Genomic DNA, 10,004 nt, shown 5'->3' with positions numbered 1-10,004 from the left:
ATGTGGCTGGAACATTAGACTGGAAGAGTTTGCAACAAAAACAGTATGCAGCATTCTGGGTTTTTGAGCACATAAGCCATGGCCTCTCCACTTTGTCACCATTGGGGATTTCATGCCAGTAATGTGTTGGATGGAAATTTCTATTTTCATTGTCTTTGGGGAACATAAAGTTTTTCATTTGCTGTGGCCAGTGCAGTCCAAGGAAGTCCCTCAGGCTACTGCCTAAGTGGGTCCACAGTCCTGGATCATCTAGACTCAGCAGCAGCTGTTTCTTGTGCCACCACCACACTCTTCTCTGATCTACACTTTTCTTCAGGAATGTGCCTGGTTACATCTATCTGAGATGGAGATATGGATGCTGCAGTAGCTGCCAGGTCACCTGCACTCTGACTAACTGGAAGATCAGACATCTCCTCCCTACTCGCATCCTCACTGGGGCTGGAAGTCTCAGTGTGAACATTTTAGGGTGACCAGATGTCCCGATTTTATAGGGACAGTCCCGACATTTGGGGCTTTGTCTTATATAGGCGCCTATTCCCCCTCCCCCCACTCCCATCCCGATTTTTCAAACTTGCTGTCTGGTCACCCTAGAACATTTGTGTCTATGTATCTCAGGAGATCTCCTTCCTGCTTAGATAGAAAAGCTTCCTTTGCTCTCTTTCTTTTTCTGAAAGCTGCTCCAGGTAGGGTGACCAGACAGAAAATGTGAAAAATCAGGACAGGGGGTCGGGGGGTAATAGGAGCCTACATAAGAAAAAGACCCAAAAATTGGGACTGTCCCTATAAAATCGGAACATCTGGTCACTCTACCCCAGAGGAGCATTTTCTCCTTTCACTCATGACTGCTGTTCTGTGCCAGCTATAGTGACTCTCAACACTCAATTGAAGCGGACAAATAAGCAGGCTGGTAGCAGGGCCTGAGTGAGGGAAGATATCAGCATCTTAAGGGCCTAACTGGCTCCTACTACTTCAGTAGACTGTCTGTTCTCCTCAAGTAGGTTCAGGGAAGCATCAGGAAACAGGACGCTCCCTGAGAAGCTGACGTTAAACATTCCAGGTTCCTGGGGGTGCTCGAGAGGTACATAAGAGGTTCCTCCTCCTCTCTCTCCCTGAAGCTCCTGCTGCTTTCTGATATTCCCTCTCACCTTTTCTCCTGCCTGCCTGTTATGTCTCTTGTGCCCTCCTTCCTCCAGCCCAGCACTCCACCATCTCTGTGCATCTAGAGCAGAGAGATGCACCAGCAATATGCACCAGCAGCAGACACAGTTTTCTATACTCTGGGTCCTAGTGGCGCCCCCCACAGTCTGGCACCTGAAGCGGCCCCCTCAGTTCGCCTCGTGGTTAGGCCAGCCCATGACCCAATAGCTGGAAGCTGAAGCTGGACAAATTCCGGTTGGAAATTAGGCCCAAATATAGAATGGTGAAGGTGGGTAACCACGGCAACAGATGCCCCCAGGAAGTAAGTGGTGGATCCATATGTCTTGATGGCTTCCTGTCCCACCTGGAGGCTGTTCTGAGAGATGCTGTAGCCAGACACAGGTTATTGGGTTCAGTCCAGACGTACCTGAAGGAAGTTTTCTGGCCTGTGTGATGCAGGAAGTCAGGCTAGATGATATAATGTCCCATCTGCTTTAACCTCTGTGAAGCAATGAAGATGAGGCCTCTGACGTCACACGTATGATCCCAGTGCTGCTTGCACGTGTTTTGTGGCCACCTCGTTGTTTAACATTTGAGCCTCATGGGCCAGCCCGGCCTTGGTGTGGCTCCTTCGGGATTCACGTGTGGGCTTATGTGTCAGATGCATGGCAATGATGTGCCACACGTGAGCTTTCTGCAGCTGGGACATGTCTGATGTGGATTCACGTACACAGTTCACGTCGCATATTTGTGCCGTTGATGGGATACGTGACCTCAGCAAGGGTCGCACGTGGTTCATCAGTGCCTCACGTCATTTACATGTCATTGCATTTGGGGTGTGTCCTGCATCCAGTCGGCACTTATTGCTCTGAGATTGTGTGAGCCAAGCTGTAAAAAGCACCCATGGTCCATACCGAGGCCACACATGGCCAGAACCACGTGTGTGACAAGTGAACTTTGTTTTGGAGGTGGCCAGAGGAATCAGGAGGGATGTGGGGAGCCACAGGGGATTGGGGGAGGGTTGGGGTGCTGGATGGGGAGAGTCACAAAGAATTGGGATGGAGGGGCATCTGAGTGGGAGGAGTCTGTTTGGGGATGAGCATTTAATCTGTTCAAAGCCAGACAGGGTCCCCCAGGGAGAAATGGGGGGTGCCCCTCTTACTCCCTCCAGCCTGGCAACTGCTCCTTAACACCTCAATCCTTCCTCCCAGGCCCCTGGCAGCACCCCCACCCCATTGCCCAGCCCTGAGGTGCTGGCTCTGGTTTTGAATGACCCTGAGTCTGGGCCTCCTTATTTTTAAACCATGGTGGATATTTAACCACCCCACCCCCTCCACAAGTGAAACCTGAGCAGCGCCCAAAACCTCTCAGCCTCCTTAGGAGGCCCTCCCCCACCTCCCTCTCTCTCTCTGACTCTCTATTTTGGGTTTGCTGGAGTCAGCAGCCCCAGTCTGCGCAGCTGGAATGCTGGGAGGGGAAGGAACCAGAGCCAAGCAACCTGTCTACTGCGGGAGGGATTGAATAGCTCCCCCCAAGTGAGAGAATTTCCTCCATTCTGCAGCCCTCAGCCCCAGCTGGAGGCAGAAGGCAGAGGGTCTGTGAGCAACTCGTCAGGCCCTTCACAGCCTGGAAATAGAATCCAGGAGTCCTGACTCCCAGCCCCCTGCCCACAAGACCTCACTTCACACCCAGAGCCAGAAACAGAACCCAAGCATCCTGGCTCCCAGCCCTCTGCAATAACCATTAGACACAGCTGTTTCTCCTGAGCCAGGCATGATCTCACTCCTAAGGGTCCCCAGTTATTTTGCCATGAACCCCCACCCCCCACATATATACTTAGTAGGGAAGGAGATGTGCAGCAGGGAGGGAAGATGGTAGCATCAGCCTTTTCACCCACCCCCACAGGGATTTATAATCCTGATCCCCTGCCCAGCTCCCTATTCCCACCAGCCAGGTGGGGGATTCTGTTAGTTGACTGATGAGGGAGGGTGAAGCCCCCCCACCCAAACTCAGCCCCCTAGCCGCCTGGTCGCAGGCCCTGTATGGCAGCTCTGATCTCACCACTCTGTTCTATGCCAAGGAGCCAGCTGGCTGCCGGGCAGAGTCATCCCAGGTGGTTCCATGGCTGGGAAATATCAGCTGGGTCTGGAGCGTGTTGACCCACCTCCATCTCCCATGGCCAAGGGTTCTTTTAGGGGCCACAGGTCAGGTTCAAGTGAGAGTCACAGCTGTGAACTCTGGGGTCCCCATCCAACTGATTCTGGGGCTGGGTTGCCCTGTGCTGGGATCCTCCCTGACCACTTCGGACAAATAGATTTGAGCCCCTAAGGAACATCTGGGTGATGCAGGCTGCAGGGGAGGCTCCAGGCACCAGCGCACAAAGCACGTGCCTGGGGCGGCAAGCCGCAGGGGGCACGCTGGCGGGAGGGCGGCAGGCAGGCAGCCTTTGGTGGCGTGCCTGTGGGAGGTCTGCCAGTCTGGTGGTTTCGGTGGCAATTAGGCAGCGAGTACGCTGAAGGCGCAGGACTGGCGGACCTCCTGTAGGCATGCCGCCAAATCCGTGTTACCGGCAGACCTCCTGCAGGCGCGCCGCCAAAAGCCGCCTGAATGCCGTGCTTGGGGCGGCAAAATACATAGAGCCGCCCAGGTAGGCAGTGTGTGAACCAAAAGGGGGCGCTTTCCTCTCACAGTCAGTACTGACCCCACATGGCCCAGCATGGTGCTAGGAGATGCTGCAGTGCAGGGAGGAATAGGGGGTGCTGTGCTGCAGGGGGCAGGGTGGGGACATGGTAGAGAGCTGTGCTGCAGGGAGGGGTGTTGTGGGCTCAGTAGGGGGCGTTGTACTGCAGGGTGCGGGGGCTCAGTAGGGAGAGCTGTGCTGCAGGGAGTGGGTGAGAATTCAGCAGGGGGCGCTGTGCTGTAGGGAGCAGGGCAGGGACTCAGTAGAGGGCACTGTGCTGCAGGGAGTGGGTGAGAATTCAGCAGGGGGCGCTGTGCTGTAGGGAGCAGGGCAGGGACTCAGTAGAGGGCACTGTGCTGTAGGGAGTGGGTGAGAATTCAGCAGGGGGCGCTGTGCTGTAGGGAGCAAGGCAGGGACTCAGTAAAGGGCGCTGTGCTGCAGGGAGTGGGTGAGAATTCAGCAGGGGGCGCTGTGCTGTAGGGAGCAAGGCAGGGACTCAGCAGGGGGCGCTGTGCTGTAGGGAGCAGGGCAGGGACTCAGTAGAGTGCACTGTGCTGCAGGGAGTGGGTGAGAATTCAGCAGGGGGCGCTGTGCTGTAGGGAGCAAGGCAGGGACTCAGCAGGGGGCGCTGTGCTGTAGGGAGCAAGGCAGGGACTCAGTAAAGGGCACTGTGCTGTAGGGAGCAGGGCCAGGGCTCAGCAGGGGGCTCTGCAATGCAGAGGGCGGGGCAGGGGCTCAGTAGGGGGCACGGTGCTGCAGGGGGCAGGGTGGTAGCATGGTAGGGAGCCCTGTGCTGCAAGGGGTGGAGCAGGGTTCAGTAGGGGGCGCTGTGCTGCAAGGAGCAGAGCAGGGTTCAGTAGGGGGCGCTGTGCTGTAGGTAGAGGGGTGGGGGCTCAGTAAGGGGCGCTGTGCTTTAGGAGGTAGGTGGAGGGGCTAAATAGGGGTTGTTATCAATTTCCAGGCCTGTCCAGCAACTCTTTCTGGCCTCCTGGGGAAGAGCAGCCAGTCACAGCTGTGCAGCACGTGGGGCTGTTCTGTGATCGTTTCCGTGTCTGTCTGGCTGCTCTCAGGGGCGTCGCTGGATGACTGTACTAGATTACGTTAATAGCAGGTTATTGGGGTGACCAGAAAGGGGACAATGACTAGAGCCAAGATGCCTCCCAGCAAATCTCAGCCTGAGCCCTAACGTCCGCACTTCTATTATTAGCCCCGCAGCCTGAGCCCTGCAAGGCTGAGCCAATGGACCCAGGCTCTGAGCCTGGGCTCTGTGGGTTTTGTATTGCAGTGTAGACGTAACCTTTGTGCGCTAAAATCTGCTTGCTTACATTGATTGGCTTGAATTTTTCTATGCCGGATGGGAATATATGCAGAAGTTAGTGTTATGATCCAAATGTGGGATCCGTCGGGCAGGAGGTTCTCAAGTTACAGCCCCCCCGCCCACAGTTGTGTGTGGGAGGGAAGCACATTTCATTGCGTTCTTTGTTAAGTTCACAGATTCTAGCAACTGTGAAGTTGGGCAGGAATCTGAGGATGAACTGTGAACAGTTAGGGATGATCAGCTGCGGTCATGTTGTGTGGGTTTGTTTTTCTGAGCACAGAAGAATATTCAGGATTTGGGGTGCTGAATTTTTGAATATTGTTTAAAGAAAATAAACGACACAGGTGAATGTTCCCCAGAAAGGGAAGGGTGATCAGGAGAAGTTTGGGTCCGTAGCTAGGGATGGGGTTATTAAGGGGAGGGGGTAAATGGGTGGTAGAAGAAGGGAGTAGGGAGAGTGGGAGATGAGGAGATGGGAAGGGATGGGGAATCTGAGAGGTAGCAGAAATTAGGGTGTTTTGGGGGGATGTCAGACACAAATTCTACCCTTCCCTGTGTGTTCTGGGATCTGGGGAACCCTGCTCCTTGTGAGTGTCTGAGCCCCTCTCCCTGCCCCCCATGTGAACTGGGATCTGTAGTGGGGGGAACAAAGGAAAAGCACATTTAAACAACTGAAGTCCAGCACATGAATAGCAAAGATACACGTCACCCGTGTGGGGGCTGGACAGAATGTGGGGGAAGGGCCTGGTTTTGAGGAGGGGTGGACTGGGAAAACCTAGGGGTGGCTGGGGAAGCCTGGATGAAGCAGGGCAGAAGCCCCAGCTGGGGGTGGGTGGTTGGAGCGGGAGGCCCAGCTCAGTGGGCAGCTCTGGCTATTAACCAAAGCAGCATGTGGCCCTCCAGCAAGCTGCTACCTGTGAGACACGTGCCTAGCCGCATGGGGCTGGAGGCAGCCAGGAGCAACATCTTCCATGCTAATTGCTTGTACAGGGCCAGCTAATGGCTTAACAGGACAGGAAGGGGAGGGGGAGCTGGAAATGTTGGTGGGGGCCTACATGTTGCAGGGAAAGGTGGGGCAGGAGGTGCAGAAGGAGGGAAACACACTAGCCTTCTCTCACATGCTTAAAGTTACTGTAACCACCATGTAATAAAACTGTTGAGGTTTTGGGACATGGCCCATGGATGAGATTACTCTCACCAGCCTTGTTAGCTGCTGTGTACTGCAAAGCATGGCCACTGTGCCTAGTCCACTCTAAAAGATGCATGGGGGGAGAGCCCTGAGGAATCAGAGCCATTGTGTGGCCTAGTAGAAAGACTACTGGACTGGGACTATTCCTGGCTCTGCCAGTGGTTGGCTGAGTGACCTTGGGCAAGTCTCTTCACCAGGGCCGGCTCTACAGTTTTCACCACTCCAAGCAGTACACCGAATTGCCATGTGGGCGGCGGGGGCAGTCCACGCGCCCTTAGAGCGGCAGGTGCATTTCCGCGGTGGTGGCAATTCGGCGGCAGCTTCTATGTTTAGCTGAAGCTGCCGCGGACAGCTAAACATAGAAGCTGCCGCCGAATTGCTGCCACCGCGGAAACGTGCCTGCCCCCCTAAGGGCACACGGAGTGCCCCCGCTGTCCGTGGCGGCAATTCGATGCACTGCTTCGGGGCAAAACAACAGGGACTGCTGCCCCTTGAAGATTGCCCCCCCAAGCACCAGCTTGGAATGCTGGTGCCTGGAGCTGGCCCTGCTCTTCACCTCTCTGTGCCTCAGGTTCCAACCTGTAAAATGGGGATAGAGATGTAAAATTCTTTGTGAATTTCTTCTACTGATGAAAAGCACTATATAAAAGTCAGGGCTTTTGATTATTACCTATCCACAGAAGCCATATGAACTGCAAACCCAGATGAGGACTACAACTGTCTAAATGACACTAACACCTGCAACAAACATTTCTTTTTCTTTTTCTTTTTAAAGAAGTAGAGAATTAAATGTCAAAAAACATTGTTAACACAGAGTTAAGGGTGCCTGGTGATAGCTCGTGCCCTTTCTGGGTGGCACGTGCAGCAGAACTCAGACTGCTGAGAACCAGGAAATACAGCATGAAGATAAAAGCCCACGTAACTGTAACTCTGTCATCTTTGAATGATGCTCAAATACGCCAATAACGCACACTCCCCCTCTCCTTGTCACCGTAATGGGTAGCTGCTACCTGTACGTGCCCTGCGATCGAACACTAAGCCTACTTCCCTGCCAGAGTCCCACCCGTGTAGCATTTAACAACCTCTTCATCCCCTTTTACAACTCCTTCACACCAGAACACAGGAGACCACCTACACCTGTACCTTCCCCTGCCCATCATTAAATCCACAGACACCCTCCTATTGCACGTCACTAATGATACCACAGCCTACTGCCCTGCTAAGAATATAAGAACGGCCGTAGTGGGTCAGACCAATGGTCCATCTAGCCCAATATCCTGTCTCCCAATAGTGGCCAATGCCAGGTGCTTCAGAGGAAATTAACAGAACAGGTGATCATAGAATCAAAGAATATTAGAGTTGGAAGAGACCTCAGGAGGTCACCTAGTCCAATCCCCTGCTCAAAGTAGGACCAATCCCCAACTAAATCATCCTAATCAGGGCTTTGTCAAGCCTGCCCTTAAAAACCTCTAAGGATGGAGATTCCACCACCTTCCTAGGTAACCCATTCCAGTGCTTCACCTCCCTCCTAGTGAAATAGTGTTTCCTGATAGCCAACTGCAGCAGGGTGGTTACCTGCTCCAGCCCTGACAGGGTTAAGGCCAGCCCGGGGAGAGGGCTGGGGCTGTAAGGAAAAGCCCAGGCTGCTTAGGAAAGTAGGCACAGCTGGGGCCATGCCCCAAACAGAGCACAGCAGGTCCTTATAAAAGGGCTTCTAGCATAGAGCTAGAGGCTCTCTTTCTCTCTGGTCTTGGAGGAGCAGGGCTTGGCTGCCTGCCTGCAGAAAGGGTACTGGGAGTGAGTGAAGCAGGGCTGGGGAAAGGCCAGAGGAGCTCCAGTCTGGTGACTCCTCCAGGCTGCAGGGCCTGGTCTTAGGCCCAACCCTGAGGTACTGGGTGGTAGAGGAAGACAACAGGTCCTACACCTTTGCCTGTGATGACTGGCTCTTATACTGCAGTCTGCACCAGGGAGCAGAGGCTTATTGCTGACTGGCAGTAGCCCCAGGCTGAGGCAAGATGGGATTAGTGGGTTGGGGGTTCCTGGGAAGGGGAGACACTGAGAGTGAGGAGTTACTGCTGGGGGCGGTACCCCAGATAATGGGGCACTTGGGTCTGGGAGGGACACAGGGGTCTAGTGGCAGCAGGACACTGGCCTGCAGAGGGTGCTCCAAGGCTGGAAAAAGAGCTAATTCCCAGGAGGCACTGCAGGGGTGAGTCCTGCACACTTACACCAACCTAGACCTCCCCTACTGCAACTTGAGATAATTGCTGCTTGTTCTGGCATCGGGCACCACTGAGAACAGTCTCGATCCATCCTCTTTGGAACCCCCCTTCAGGTAGTTGAAAGCAGCTATCAAATCCCCCCTCATTCTTCTCTTCTGCAGACTAAATAACCCCAGTTCCCTCAGCCTCTCCTTGTAACTCATGTGCCCCAACCCCCTGATCATCTTTGTTGCCCTCCACTGGACTCTCTCCAATTTGTCCACATCCTTTCTGTGGAGGGGGAGGGAACAAAACTGGACACAGTACTCCAGGTGTGGCCTCACCAGTGCTGAATAGAGGGGAATAATCACTTCCCTCGATCTGCTGGCAGTGCTCCTAATGCAGCCTGTAGCCGAGTAATTACCCGCTCCTGCTCTGCAGGGCTAGAAACAGCCCAGGAGAGGGCTGTATCTGGGGCAAGAAGCCTGGGCTGATTGGGGAAAGTAGACTCAGCTGTGGCCATGCTCCAGTAAGGCCCAGCTGGCCCCTGTAAGATGCAATGAGCCAGAGGCCCAGGCAGTCTCCCTCTGCCTGTAGAGGGAGAAGGGCCTGGCTGCATGGAGCAAGACCCAGGTCACCTGAGTGGAGCAGGGCTGAGGAAAGACAGAGGAGCTGGGGAGCTCCTGCCTGGAAAGCCCCAGGCTGTGGCCTAGCATAAGGCCCAGAGGTACCGGGGGTTGTAGGGGGCAGCCCAAGGGGTAGGCAAAGGCAGCAGGTCCAAACCCCCTTGCCTATGATGAGTGGCTGATACTGCAGTCTGCCTCAGTGAACGGGGGCTACAGAAGACTGGGCAGTAGCCAAACGGAGGCAAAGTGGGGATAGTGGGCTGGGGGTTTCCCAGAGAGGGGATACTCAGATTGGTGGGGTACTGCCAGGGGGCAGCACTCCAGTTAAAAGGGCACTGGGATCCAGGGAGGGACATGGGGGGCCAAGAGGATAGGTGGATCACTGGCCTGCAGAGGGTGCTGCTGGCTGGAAAAGAGCTAATTCCCGAGGACAACCAGTAGGAGGCAATGCAGGGGTGAGTCCACTCATTTACACAGCCCAATATGCCATTAGCCTTCTTGGTAATGAGGGTACACTGCTGACTCCTCCAGCTTCTCGTGCACTGTAATCCCCAGATCCTTTCCTGCAGAACTGCTGCTTAGCAAGTTGGTCCCCAGCCTGTAGCAGTGCCTGGGATTTGTCCATCCTAAGTGCAGGACTCTGCACTTGTCCTTGTTGAACCTCATCAGATTTCTTTTGGCCCAATCCTGCAGTTTATCTAGGACACTCTGGACCCCATAGGTGCCAACTTCTCATGGTGCTGATGGGTGCTCATGCCCCCCTGGTCCTGCCCTGCCCCCATTCCAACCCCTTCCCCAAAGTCTCTGCCCCTATTGGACCCCTCCCCAAATCCCCAGCCCCTCCTCCTCCCCT

Source organism: Gopherus evgoodei, chromosome 24 (genome assembly GCF_007399415.2).
Source record: "Gopherus evgoodei ecotype Sinaloan lineage chromosome 24, rGopEvg1_v1.p, whole genome shotgun sequence".
Lineage (NCBI taxonomy): Eukaryota > Metazoa > Chordata > Testudines > Testudinidae > Gopherus > Gopherus evgoodei.
The sequence above is the reverse complement of the archived record's forward strand: the minus strand, read 5'-3'. Positions refer to the sequence as shown.